This window comes from Bos grunniens, chromosome 8, assembly GCF_055505025.1.
Source record: "Bos grunniens cultivar Pamir isolate PY7600 chromosome 8, Bosgru_T2T1.0, whole genome shotgun sequence".
Classification (NCBI taxonomy): Eukaryota; Metazoa; Chordata; class Mammalia; order Artiodactyla; family Bovidae; genus Bos; species Bos grunniens.
In genome coordinates this window covers 89,376,937-89,390,433 of record NC_141172.1, presented here as the reverse complement: position 1 = coordinate 89,390,433, position 13,497 = coordinate 89,376,937, and the positions used below count along the sequence as shown (strand labels likewise).

General features: G+C 45.7%; 1 protein-coding gene and 1 long non-coding RNA gene across 5 annotated transcripts in view; one reads left to right on the top strand and one right to left on the bottom strand.

The window, feature by feature from the left end:
* Positions 1-2,129: 2,129 nt before the first annotated feature.
* Positions 2,130-3,339, bottom strand: LOC147367653 (uncharacterized). Its single transcript, XR_015131946.1, has 2 exons — positions 3,159-3,339; positions 2,130-2,845 (listed from the first exon to the last, which is right to left on the bottom strand). It is a non-coding gene; the product is annotated as an uncharacterized LOC147367653 (long non-coding RNA).
* Positions 3,340-3,350: 11 nt separating this feature from the next.
* Positions 3,351-13,497, top strand: part of SPIN1 (spindlin 1) — an 81,717-nt gene continuing 71,570 nt past the window's right edge. For 2 of the 4 annotated variants that reach the window (XM_086315669.1, XM_086315668.1), the window contains exon 1: positions 3,351-3,490. The gene's annotated coding sequence lies outside the window, so the exon portion shown is untranslated. Of the gene's footprint in view, positions 3,491-4,008; positions 4,221-4,573; positions 6,393-13,497 lie in introns of those variants that run through there. The other 2 variants (XM_086315671.1, XM_086315670.1) reach the window with 2 other exon arrangements.

Sequence of the window (13,497 nt, the reverse complement as noted above, 5' to 3'; positions counted from 1 at the left end):
GTTCCCTTCATGAAGTGTAAACATTCTTGTGTATGTAGACATAGTGTCCCCTCCAGAGGCAAATGCAGTGCCTGATAGGGTCCTGTTGATATACGTTGAGCCAGGTAGGGTGAAAGACTCTTCTGGTTCTCTTTTTCATCCAGCAGTGATAGTTTCAAACTGTTGGAAAGAAGCCTGGAAGGGGCATAGTACTCTAACTGATGATTTTCCTGTGGTTTCAGAAGCAAGTTAAGCCAAGAATGAGCATGGAAAGAGAGTACCTTTTGAAAAACAGGATTCTTGAGATGAAAGTGGTCCTCTTTGGTTCTTCAGGTCCCACTTCCAAAGAAAGAATATTCCAACAATCCGGCTCCCTCCCCACTAATAGGAAGACACTTTAGTGTGGGGTCTACTGAAGCTTCCTGGGAAGCAAGATGGCCAGACCTCTCTATTCAGAACGGGAAAGGAAGGGACTCACAGCCTTCTGGTTGAGGTTGTTGGGGCACCCAGTGGACTGCCTCCAAATGTGCTTCAGTGGAACATTAATTATTTTGTTGAAGTTACTTACAGGTTTCCCAGGTGGTATTAGTGGTAAAGAACACACCTGACAATGAAGGAGACATAAGAGACTGGGGTTCAATCCCTGGGTTGGGAAGATCCCTTGGAGGAGGGCACAGCAACCCACACCAGTATTCTTGGCTGGAGAATCCCATGGACAGAGGGGCCTAGTGGGCTTCAGTCCATAGGGTCGCAAAGAGTCAGACCTGACTGAAGTGACTTAGCATGCATGCACAGTTACGTAAGAAAGAGTCAATGCAAGAGGGACACTCTGACCTTCCCCTCTGTCTCCTTAAAAATAGGAAAAAATCTCCCATGTGAAAATTGCTGAAACCATGCAACTCAGATTGGGACTTGAACTCAGTTTTAACTGAGATCACACACATGGTCTCAGGACTTAATGAAACTCAGGTTCTTGATGTCTCATCACAGAAAGAATTCAGTGAGAGACAAAGTGATGGATAAGAAGTGGATCTACTTAGAAACATTCCACTGACTTGTCAATTTTTACAGGGGTGGGTAATTTCATAAGCTAATGAGTGGGAGGAGTATTTTAGTTCTTTTGGGGAAGGGGTGGGGATTTCCAGGAATTGGGAACGCCCTTTATGGTTCGCCCTTGAACTGTTACGGCGCCTGTGGGTATGTCATTTAGCTTGCTGATGTTACAGTGAGCATATATTGAAGCTCAAGGTCTAGTGGAAGTCAACTCATCTGCCATCTTGGACCTATTTGGTTGTGTCCTTGGGCTACCTCATTCTTTCAAAGGTTTCGGTACTTTTCTCAGGGTGGCTCAGCAGTAAAGAATTTGCCTCTGAAGGAAATGGCAACCCACTCCAGTATTCTTGCCTGGGACATCCCATGGACAGAGGAGTGTGGGGAGCAACAGTCCATGGAGGGTTGAAAAAGAGTCAGGCAGGACTGAGCGACTGAACAATAAATACCTTTCTTGTACCAGAAGGTACAGAGAGATCCTTATCACCAGAAACAAGGAAATCGGGCTGTAAAGCCTGTATAAACAAACCTTGTTAATTTAAAATTTACTATCCTAAGCCCAATTTCTGTTTAGATTTTTCACTAATTGTGCATCCCAACCCTATCTTGTCAACTCCTCACAAATTTATTTTTTGTCTAAAAAGTATAAAATCTGCCTGCTTTGGCCACCTCATAGATCCAATTTCTATGAGACCTATACGTGCATGCATTCAAATTTGTTTTTCTCCTGCTAATCTGTCTTGTGTCAATTTTGTCATTAGTCCACTGCATAAGAACTCAAGAGGGAAATTTCTCCCTTCCCACTACCGTCTGGGTTATAAACACTGAACATTGTGGAAAATTAATTTCCCGACGCTTTCTCCTTGGTAAGTACAGTGACACACTTTTGTATATCTGTATCTAAATTGGTCCTCTAGTTGGCCTGTGAACTTGCAGTTCTTGCCAAGTGTGTCATCTGAGATGAGCACTTTGTTTCAACAGGCACGTATCACTCTTACTTGGAAGAAAAAGGTGCCAGCAAAATCCCACAGAGCAATGCTAAGCGACAATTGGGCTGCAGGTTACGGTGTAGAGAGCGCTTTCCAATAATACGACTGTCATTTGACCCGACAACATTCGGGCAGGCGGTTTATTACGAAGCTTTTCGCATTCTAGGAACCACGTCCGCCAAGTGACTCTCTGGACGCCCGGGTGGTGGTGGGGTTGGGGAAGGGACGGCACCGGGCCAGTGGGGGAGGGAACTGCTGGGCGAGAGTTGAGGGGGTATGAGGACGAGGGGAGAGGCGAGCGCCAGTCTTGGGACTGAAGCAGGTACAGCTCCAGGATGGGGTGCGGGGTAGGGGGATTCAGACTCCGGGTACAGCCTGTGGGTATTGCACTCCGAAGGAGTCAAAACTGTTCCGGACTCTTCCTTCCTCTCCCCCTCTTCCTGCAAACAACCAACCTGACACGCAAAGGGCGTCTTGGGTGAAACAGAAGGCAAACAAGTTAGCGAGTGACCGTGAGAATGCCTGGCTCCTGACTTCTGTGGAAGGCCGAGCGAGTTGGCCAGTTTGTGGAGGGGGCGGAATACGGACAAGGAGGGAGTGCGTCGTCAAGTGCTGCAAAGCTCGTCCTCCCCCGCCACGTAGGGCAGGTGAATGGGCGAGACCCGAATTTCGGCCGCGGTGGCGCAGTGCGGCGGTGGGGCCCGATTGGGAAGCCCTCAGCGCTGAGTGCTGCGTTTCCTCGGCCACCACAGCTCTGTCAGCGGATGGCCGTGTCACTGTATTCCGCTTCTTCCAAAGGGGCGGCGCGTGCAACGCAGGTCGACTTGCTGCTTAAATTCAAGGACAGGGAGGATCAGTCAGTCGGTGAAAACCCTCCCACCGCGCGAAAACGAAACTTCTAAGGATGCCAGACTTCCGGCGCAATTCGCGCCGTCCCCGGCCGCCGGGCCTTTGGGCCCTTAATGCCGCCTCTCGGAGCGCAGCTGGGACCCAGCCAGGCCCCGCCCCCAGGTGAGAGCCGCGCCTGGCCCCTCCCAGCTGCCAGGCCCCACCCCGGCGCCAGGCCCTAGTCCGCTGTGCTTGGCTACCAGGTGAGTGGTGCCAGGCCCCTCCCTGCAGCACCACCAGGCCCCGCCCCACCTCCAGGCCCTCCTTTATTCGGTCCCGCCCCGCCGCCAGGTGAGCAGCCTCCAGGCGAGTCCTGCCGCCAGGCCCCGCCCTCTGTCCTCTAGGCCCCTCCCTCCAGCTGGAGCGCCTGCGCAATACGGCCCGTCGGGCCGGGGCCGGGCGGTGCTGCCGGTGCAGTCGGCGGACGCAGTGCGCGTGCGCCGTGCGGTCGGGGGCGGGCGGCGGCGGCCGCGGAGCGGAGCGGGGGCGGGGCGGCGCCGTCTGGCTCGGTCGGGCCGGGGCGGGATCGCGGCGCGGGACGGCAGGGCCCAAGGGCTGCAGACGGCGGCCTAGGAGGCCAGCAGGTGAGGCCTGTGCAGCGCCGGGGAGCGGGCGCCGCAGCGGGGCCGCGGGCGGGGCGCGTTGAGGGGCGGTGGCGCCCAGGGAGCAGCGGGCCGCGGCGCATTGTCCGGGCGGCGGGCGGCGCCTGTACAGCGCCCCCTGCCGGCCGGGCTTCGGGCGGGGGCCTCGGGCTCGGGCCGCGCGCCTTTGTTCACCGCCCCCGCCAACATGGCCGCCGCCCCCGGCCCGGCCGGCCAGCCCCGCGCGCTTTGTTTGGGAGGCCTCGGCACTCGAGCGGGCGGGGGGCGCGGGGTGGCTGGGCCCGGGGAGGGGGGGCAATGCGGCGGGCGCTGGCGGGGGGGCGGGGCGGGTGAGTGTTGCATAACCCGGCCTGGGCGGGGGAGGAAGGAATGAGACCCTCGGGGCCTGAGGGGGCGGTGTAGGAGTCCCCTGGGGCGGGGGTGGGGGCTGGACCCCCGGGTGGTGGGAGGGGATGTCAGGGGGGAGGGGAACGGCCCTCGGGGCGTGGGAGGGGCTGGGGCGGAGGGTGGAAGGAGGTGGGGGTGGGAAGGAGGACTGGTCTCCGTAGCTCGAGGGGCGCTGGAACCGGACCACTGAAAGGGGAGGGGGTTCTCCAAGATTGGGACCCTCCGGAGGCCTGGCGTTGCTCTCCTACCCAGGGCTGTGTACCTACGACGGCGTAACCTCCCGGGTGGTTGCCGGGGTTCTGCAGCAGTGGGCTTGGCGGAGAAGGTGGTTTTTCGGGTATCTCGGTAACCCCCCCTCAATTCCCCCGCCCCCTTGGCTGCTTGTCCACGCGCCCTGGGCAGCTCTGCGCGGGACTAGCCGACGGCGGGCGTTTCTGCACACGCACACTCAAACACACACACACACACAGTTTTCTTTTTCATCACGAGTGACCTTGAGCGCATTCCGCAAGCATTTGCTGAGATTAATCGCACGGCGCGGAAACTGCGCAGTGCCTACGGTTGGCTCTGTTCATCTTTCCTGTTGGGGATGCGTTGTCGACTTTACCGGATTGAATTTTAGTGATGGCCTCAGCCATAAATGCCTAGAAATAAGCACCCCAAATCTGTTTACGCAGTTGCTTCACGCTTATTTGCTTTTTTTATGATTTGTGGGTTGGGATTCCTGGTTTTGGAGAGGGTTTTCCATGCATGTTGAAGTAGCAAATACAGATCTGCTGTACGTCAGAAAGCAACCCTCAGTACCTTTAAGTGTTAAAGGATTGCGCTGTATAACCTGACTTCTGCCAAAGACGACATACCTCCCCAAATGCGAATTCCTATATAACTTCTGTTGGAATTTTCTGGAAGGAATTCTGCGGTCTGAAGGGATTGATGGAGAGTACAGTAATTGCTTTCTACATACCTTTGTTAGGAAATGAAAACTAAACCTGTACTTGAGGGTGTATATACCAGGACAGATTGAGTCTGTTAACGTTCTTAGAGGTTGTGAACTTTTAAGAGGCTGTGAAATTTCAGATGAGGGTCAAGTGAGATGAGGAAACTTCTGCCCTTCCCCCAATTCTTGGGTAAGAGGCAAATACCAGAAAATTGTAGCTAACAATTTATAGAACCTTTATCATCAGACTTGGTTTGTTGTTGAGCAGCTAAGTCGAGTCCGACTCTTTTTGTGACCTCCTGGACTAACCTACCAGGCCCCTGTGTTCACGGGATTTGACTTGATAATTGCATGCAAAGGTCGTTAAATGTTTGTCAGAATCGTCGATAGTAGGTGTGTGTTTCTTGTGAGAAAATAGAATTTCTTTGAGTAGCAAAATGGTTACTTCAAAATTCTGAGAAATGAGTTAAGGAAAGAGACCTTCAGTCAATCTCTATGATTAACTTAGAGTTTGTTTTTTTTTTAAGATTTTAGATGATCCCCAGAGTTTTGATAGTAGTTTCTTTATTTACTAGTTTAGAACCCAGTCATAATATTTACTTTGTTTTGAGTATATATATGAAGCAGCGTTTAAGGTGGTATTCTTTGTGACACTCATGCTAAGAAATGCTACAGGAAAATCAAAGGAGTCTTTGGTCACCTTAGTTTGGGAAACAGTGCTATGTTCTTTTCCTTTTCCCCCAGGGTAACAATTCACAGTATCCGGTTAGTGGTGCTGAGAAATAATACCAACATTGTTTTCCATATTTGACCTTATATAGTTTGTTGTTTTTAGTGTAACATGTAGTAACACTCATGAAATCTAGGTAATGGCGAAATGTTGGTCATTGGTGTCCTTACAGGTAATGGTACCACTCTCATAAATCATGGAGTGGGAGGTTGATGTGATTTTTGTTTGCTTGTGCATCCTGTGGGAAAGAGTACCTCAAATTTGACTCTTAACGGTATTGATATGATATAATTGAGCTATTAATTTGAAATCTTAACTAGAAGAAATTTAATTATGCAGTGTTCTCTCTTCCCAATGACTTATCTGGTTGTATACAGATAAACTCCATTGGCTGTACTCCTTAATTGTTAGCATTTTTTCCTCTGGTATGTTAGAAACACATAAAAATGATACTGCTGTTCTGGAAGAATTATGGTGGATTATTGCAGAGATTAAAAATAACAGTGTTGTTGGATATTTCTTTTGAATTAGCAGAATTCTAATTTGTTGAGAAAAATATATGTCATGGAAATACTCCCTTATATTTATTAGATGCTTAATTGTGTTTTTTTTTCTTTCCTTTGAACAAAAAGAAATTGGAAATGGGGAATCCATTGTGAAAAAGATGTGAACTCTGGAGTTGGATGTGGAGATTGAATGGCCTTCAACTCTGAAGAGTCTGGGTTGAAATCCAACCCCACTCCTTACTGGTCCAAAGCCACATACCTGGTTGATCACATAGCCCTTCTAAGCGCTATTCCTCAACTGTAAACTGGGATGAAGCCTATCATGTAAGGCTATTACAGTAGTTAAATGAAATGGATGTGTAGAGTTCCCAGTACAGTTCCTGAAATGCAGCAGCTGTGCCAGTCATTGTTGATTTCCTTCTTCTTCATGCTTTTGAACTTTGCTATAGTTACTAGCATTCTTTTTTCGACAATAGGTTGCTTAGTTGTGCTTGTCGTCTACTAAATTTTTAATTAAATCTTTATTGGGTGCTTATTTTTTGGCTTTAAAATTGCCATAAGTCAGATGTGGGCATGATACATGAAGATGTGCCCTTCGAGACCTTACAGCTTGGTAGGGAAGATACCCAGGCATATGGAGAGAAGGTGATGTTCCTGCAGGGTTAAGAATATAGGTTAGAGGAAAGCAGTCTAGATGAAGGAACAACAGGAGCGGAGTCATGATGAGTGTCAGACCATTACAATCAAAAGTTTTCCTGTGTTATCTGTTATTCCCATGTGAGTGATTCCTAGGGCTTCTGGATATCATAAGTTCCCTGTAGGTATTGATCATACAACTGCTGACACACTTAAGTTTGACATGATCAGTCTGTCTAGGAATGAATTTGGGGCCAGATTTTAAATAATTGAACATATCACATTAAGGTGGTTGCTGTTTTATTCAGAGGGTGGTGGTGGTGGGTGGGTGCGGGGAGCCATTGAAAGACATTAAACCTTCTGAAAGATGGATTGAAGGAATCTACCAGTGTTCCAGCTCAAGTTTACAAGAGTCTAACCTGTTGAATAAGGATAAAGTAATTTGAAGCAAAGGCAATTTGTCTGGAGACACTAAAATGTTAAATGTGTTGATTTTTTTGGGGGTGGGGAGCATCAATTCATCATAGATATTGTTTTATCCATATGTTGAGAGAGTAAATAAAGAGACTAATGAAATATTTGAATACCACTTGAAATGTTTTTAGATTGTAGTAATAAGAGGCAGGACAATTTTTTAAACTTAGATTATATTTGTTTGCTTATATTTGTTGTTCAGCTTGCTTATAGTTACATCCATATAACTTAGGTTTAATATTTGGTCCTGTCTGCAAATGATCTACATATTTATTTATAGATGGTCTATGTAATTACAGACATGTATGTCTATATGACCTCAGTTCAATTCAGTTCAGTTCAGTCGCTCAGTCCTGTCCATGAATCACAGCACGCCTCCCTGTCCATCACCAACTCCTGGAGTCCACCCAAACCCATGTCCATTGAGTCAGTGATGCCATCCAACCATCTCATCCTCTGTCGTCCCTTTCTCCTCCTGCCCCCAATCCCTCCCAACATCAGGGTCTTTTCCAATGAATCAACTCTTCGCATGAGGTAGCCAAAGTATTGGACTTTCAGCTTCAGCATCAGTCCTTCCAATGAACACCCAGGACTGATCTCCTTTAGGATGGACTGGTTGGATCTCCTGGCAGTCCAAGGGACTCTCAAGAGTCTTCTCCAACACCACAGTTCAAAAGCATCAACACCACAGTTCAAAAGCATCAATTCTTCGGCGCTCAGCTTTCTTCACAGTCCAACTCTCACATCCATACATGACCACTGGAAAAACCCTAGCCTTGACTAGACAGACCTTTGTTGGCAAAGTAATGTCTCTGCTTTTCTATATGCTATCTAGGTTGGTCATAACTTTGCTTCCAAGGAGGAAGCGTCTTTTAATTTCATGGCTGCAATCACCATCTGCAGTGATTTTGGAGCCCCCAAAATTAAAGTCTGACACTGTTTCCACTGTTTCCCCATCTATCTGCCATGAAGTCATGGAACCAGATGCCATAATCTTCATTTTCTGAATGTTGAGCTTTAAGCCAACTTTTTCACTCTCCTCTTTCACTTTCATCAAGAGGGTTTTTAGTTCCTCTTCACTTTCTGCCATAAGGGTGGTGTCATCTGCATATCTGCTGCTAATGCTAAGTTGCTTCAGTCGTGTCCGACTCTGTGCGACCCCATAGGCGGTAGCCCACCAGGCTCCCGCGTCCCTGGAATTCTCCAGGCAAGAACACTGGAGTGGGTTGCCATTGCCTTCTCCAGTGCATGAAAGTGAAAAGTGAAAGTGAAGTCGCTCAGTCGTTTCTGACTCTTTAGCGACCCCATGGACTGCAGCCCACCAGGGTCCTCTGTCCATGGGATTTTTCAGGCAAGAGTACTGGAGTGGGGTGCCATTGCCTTCTCCGGCATATCTGAGGTTATTGATATTTCTCCCGGCATTCTTGATTCCAGCTTGTACTTTTTCCAGCCCAGCGTTTCTCATGATGTACTCTGCATATAAGTTAAATAAGCAGGGTGACAGTATACAGCCTTGACATACTCCTTTTCCTATTTGGAACCAGTCTGTTGTTCCATGTCCAGTTCTAACTGTTGCTTCCTGACCTGCATATAGGTTTCTCAAGAGGCAGGTCCGGTGGTCTGGTACTCCCATCTCTTTCAGAATTTTCCACAGTTTATTGTGATCCACACAGTCAAAGGCTTTGGCATAGTCAATAAAGCAGAAATAGGTGTTTTTCTGGAACTCTCTTGCTTTTTCAGTGATCCAGTGGATGTTGACCATTTAATCTCTGGTTCCTCTGCCTTTTCTAAAACCAGCTTAAACATCTGAAATTCCACAGTTCACGTACTGTTGAAGCCTGGCTTGGAGAATTTTGAGCATTACTTTGCTAGTGTATGAGATGAGTGCAATTGTGTGGTAGTTTGAGCATTCTTTGGCATTGCCTTTCTTATGGATTGGAATGAAAACTGACCTTTTCCAGTCCTGTGGCCGTTGCTGAGCTTTCCAAATTTGCTGGCATATTGAGTGCAGCACTTTCACAGCATCATCTTTCAGGATTTGGAATAGCTCAACTGGAATTCCATCACCTCCACTAGCCTTGTTCGTAGTGATGCTTTCTAAGGCCCACTTGACTTCCCATTCCAGCTTGTCTGGCTCTAGGTGAGTGATCATACCATCGTGATTATCTGGGTTGTGAAGCTCTTTTTTGTATAGTTCTTCTGTGTATTCTTGCCACCTTTTCTATCTTCTGCTTCTGTTAGGTCCATACCATTTCTGTCCTTTATTGAGCCCATCTTTGCATGAAATGTTCCCTTGGTATCTCTTATTTTCTTGAAGAGATCTCTTGTCTTTCCCCTTCTGTTGTTTTCCTCTATTTCTTTGCATTGATCCATGAGGAAGGCTTTCTTATCCCTTGCTATTCTTTGAAACTCTGCATTCAGATGCTTATATCTTTCCTTTTCTCCTTTGCTTTTTGCTTCTCTTTTCACAGCTATTTGTAAGCCCTCCTCAGACAGCCATTTTGCTTTTTTGCGTTTCTTTTTCATGGAGATGGTCTTGATCCTTGTCTCCTGTACAATGTCAGGAACCTCTGTCCATAGTTCATCAGGCACTCTATCAGATCTAGTCCCTTAAATCTATTTCTCACTTCACGGTATAATCATAAGGAATTTGATTTAGGTCATGCCTGAATGGCCTAGTGGTTTTCCCCACTTTCTTCAATTTAAGTCTGTATGACTTACTTATCCATATATTAACTAATCATATCTAAATTAATATTCCTAGTATGAGTTTTAGGTCTTGACACAAGGCTAAGAATGTTCTTTTCCCTGTGTACAGGGTTGATTTGTTATTGTGTATTTCCTTTTGCTTTCTCTCCTTTAGGATCACTGTGGACCTATGGAATTTTATGTATTGTGTGTCTTAATCAAGTAGTCATCATTCTTTTTCCTCACCTTATCCTAGTTTGGTCATGGCTTGGTGCTTTCAAACTAGTTTCTTGCCTTGGATGTGACCCTGTTAACCTTTGAACTGTTTCTTGCTCATGTTACACGATGTCTGAGACTGACTTTATGCTTTTTCTGCCCAATATCTATCAACCAGTTCTTTCAGCTCTTCTTAGCAGGCAGTGGAGTTTAGATACCAAAATCTAGTGCTGTGTGTCCTTATTGCCTTTGAGATGCCCTTGCTGTCATTGGCCGGACTTGGGAAATACTAGTTTTGATTTTGTGTTGCTAGTTCCAGTTCACATTTAACTTCATAGGGTTTTTACTTTGGGTTTATCCTTCTCTAATGTTAAAAATTTGCATTCTTATCAACTTTAATTACTTTCCTTTATCCTACAGTATAAGCATAATAGTTCAAAAACTTTTTAACAGTTGAATGATTGTAGGTTTTCTATTTTATTCCCTTTGTTTTAAAAATGTTTACATTCTGAATTATGGAATTATTTGAAGACATTTTCTTTCTGATTTTGTAATCAATTTGATTATTAGTTTGGTTTATTTGAATGAAATCCCTAACATTTAAGGATTGCTTTAATGTTTTTCTAAACGCATTTTTTTCAGTGTGTAAAACATTTATATAGTTCCAGAGTCAAAGCTGCATTATAAAGGTGTGTTCACATTCTGCCTTCTTTTCCTATCTCTAAACTCTTCTCCTCATGCTCTATTTTTATTTCTGGTTTATTTTTCCACTTATTTTTGCAATGTAAGGAAACATTTTTTTACCTGCTTTTCTTAAAAAAAAGTTTGTACGTGCTTTTGTTTCCAAAAAGCTTGTATACACTGTTGTTTCTTCCTTTTTACCTAATGTATTCTGGAGATCACTTCATATACACTTCTATATTCTTGGTATGTACTCTTTTGTGCTTGTAGTTCATTTTCTAAGTATATGTATAATGTTTATATTCTGCTGTTAAAAAATTATTGCAATGAATAACGTTTGATATATTGTTTTGTATTTGATCAGGTATAGTCATCTCTGCCATTAGGGAGCCTGGCCCTTGTTCTTTCCCTCTTCCTGGAATGCTTTTCTGTCCAAATTTCACTTCTTCTTAGTCTCCTTTCCTTGTCTCAAGCCTCACTTTCTGATGAAAGCTGTTTTAATGAAAGTGTTTGTAAATTTTATAATAAAGGTAGAATAGAGAATCTCAATATATCCATCACTTGCTTGCAGTAACCATCAATTTTCTGAAGATTTTGAAGTTTTTTCTTGACTTTCGTCAAGTCCTTACATTAGAGACATTGCTGTCCTTCCCAAGTGCTTATCAAAATTACAGGGTTACATTTGTTCACATGATTTAATGAGTTTTTGTTTTCTCAAAAAGGCTGAGCTTCATGAGAGCAGAGATTCTTAATTGTTTTTGTCCATCAATACTTTTCTGGTCCTTAGCTCAGTTCTTGGGTTCTGAGAGCTCACGTCCCCTGGGCCCTAGCTAGCATTGTCCAAAGGCAGATTGAGGCTGTGTGGTTAAATGTGTGGTTTCCTCTCCAGGAGTCTGTCAGATAGTCTTTTTCAGAGATCTCAGTTAATACAGTGTAGGAGCTGGCGATGCAGCTTGTGTGCCTCATGCTAGACTTGTAGTCCATAGGACAAGAATTTGAGAAAGAAAGGTGGAAGTGCCTTGGGGAAGAAGACAGACTGGAAGCCACAGCAAGACAGATGGAAAGCTGTGTCAGTTGTGTTGCTTCTGACACTGGTGTGTGGGCATCCAGAAAGAGCTGGGCCTTTGTCTTGGAGCTGACCACACACATTGGCTCAGGAGACAGAGACTCAGGGAGCCTGGGGGAAGGTAGAGAAGCTGTTGCAGCCTCGCATCAGTGAGGCAGATGGGGAGTTAGTGAGTGCAGATGTCCTGCCAGATGCGCCCTCCGTCTGTGGCATGGTAGTCTCTCTGTAGCCCACCCAGTCCTGAAGCAAATACAAGGGAAAGCCTGGGAATGCAGTTTAGCCTAGCCAAGGTAAAACATTACAAAGCAAAATGATGAGCTCAGGGTTTTAAATTCCCAGTGAGGGTTCCCATAAGGAACCTGAAAGTTTCTGTGCTGCCCTAAAACTGCAAATTGAATTCCCTGTTAGTAGGTGAGAACTTGGATTGGTTAGGAGTGGAATCCTGAAAATTGGATTAGAGACATATGGTCAGTTTCTGATTTAGCTGGAGATCTTGAAGACCTAAATTCTGTTGGGTTACCTTTGCCAGTAGAAGCAGCCTTTTCATCCCCTGTCTGAACTTAATCTCTGTTTGCCTGAAAAACCTGCATTTGGCTTCACCTAGAATCCTCCCAGAAGGCCCCAAAGGATGAGGTGCAAAGTGTGATTCATGAAGAGGTAGACCTACCCTCCAAGAGTTTGCCTGGGGAATAATTGTGGGAATGGATGTTAAGGGTGTGAGATGATGCTGGAGGGAATGTAAAGTTGGGTTAGGCCAAATTTATTGATGTGGACAGGACACTGAACTGGGATCTGTAAATGCTGTGGTGACAGTTCCATCTTGGGCTGTCAGGTCTGTTAAATGGTCTTTTTTATTTAGAAAATTAATCATTGGGTTATAATAGGTAATTTTTGGTGACTCTGGTATTTTTGTATAATCTTAAAAAGTTTTTCTTTAAACGGACTCAGTTCAATTCAGTTGCTCAGTTGTGTCTGACTCTTTGTGACCTCATGGACTGCAGCACGCCAGGCCTCCCTGTCCATCACTAACTCCCGGAGTTTACTCAAACTCATGTCCATTGAGTCGGTGATGCCATCCAACCACCTCACCCTCTGTCATCCCCTTCTCCTCCCGCCTTCAACCATTCACAGCATCAGGGTCTTTTCAAACGAGTCAGTTCTTCACATCAGGTGGCCAAAGTATTGGAGTTTCAGCTTCAACATCAGTCCTTCCAATGAATATTCAGGACTGATTTCCGTTAGGATGGACTGGTTGGATCTTCTTGCAGTCCAAGGGACTCTCGAGAGTCTTCTCCAACCCCACAGTTCAAAAGCATCAATTCTTTGGTGCTCAGCTTTCTTTATAGTCCCAACTCTCACATCCATACATGACAACTGGAAAAACCATAGCTTTGACTAGATGGACCTTTGTTCGCAAAGTAATGTCTCTTCTTTTTAATATGCTATCTAGGTTGGTCATAACTTTTCTTCCAAGAAGTAAGCGTCTTTTAATTACATGGCTGCAGTCACCATCTGCAGTGATTTTGGAGCCCCCCAAAATAAAGTCTGACACTGTTGCTCTATCTGTTTGCCATCAAGTGATGGGACCGGATGCCATGATCTTAGTTTTCTGAATGTTAAGCTTTAAGCCAACTTTTTCACTCTCCTCTTTCACTTCATTAAGAGGCT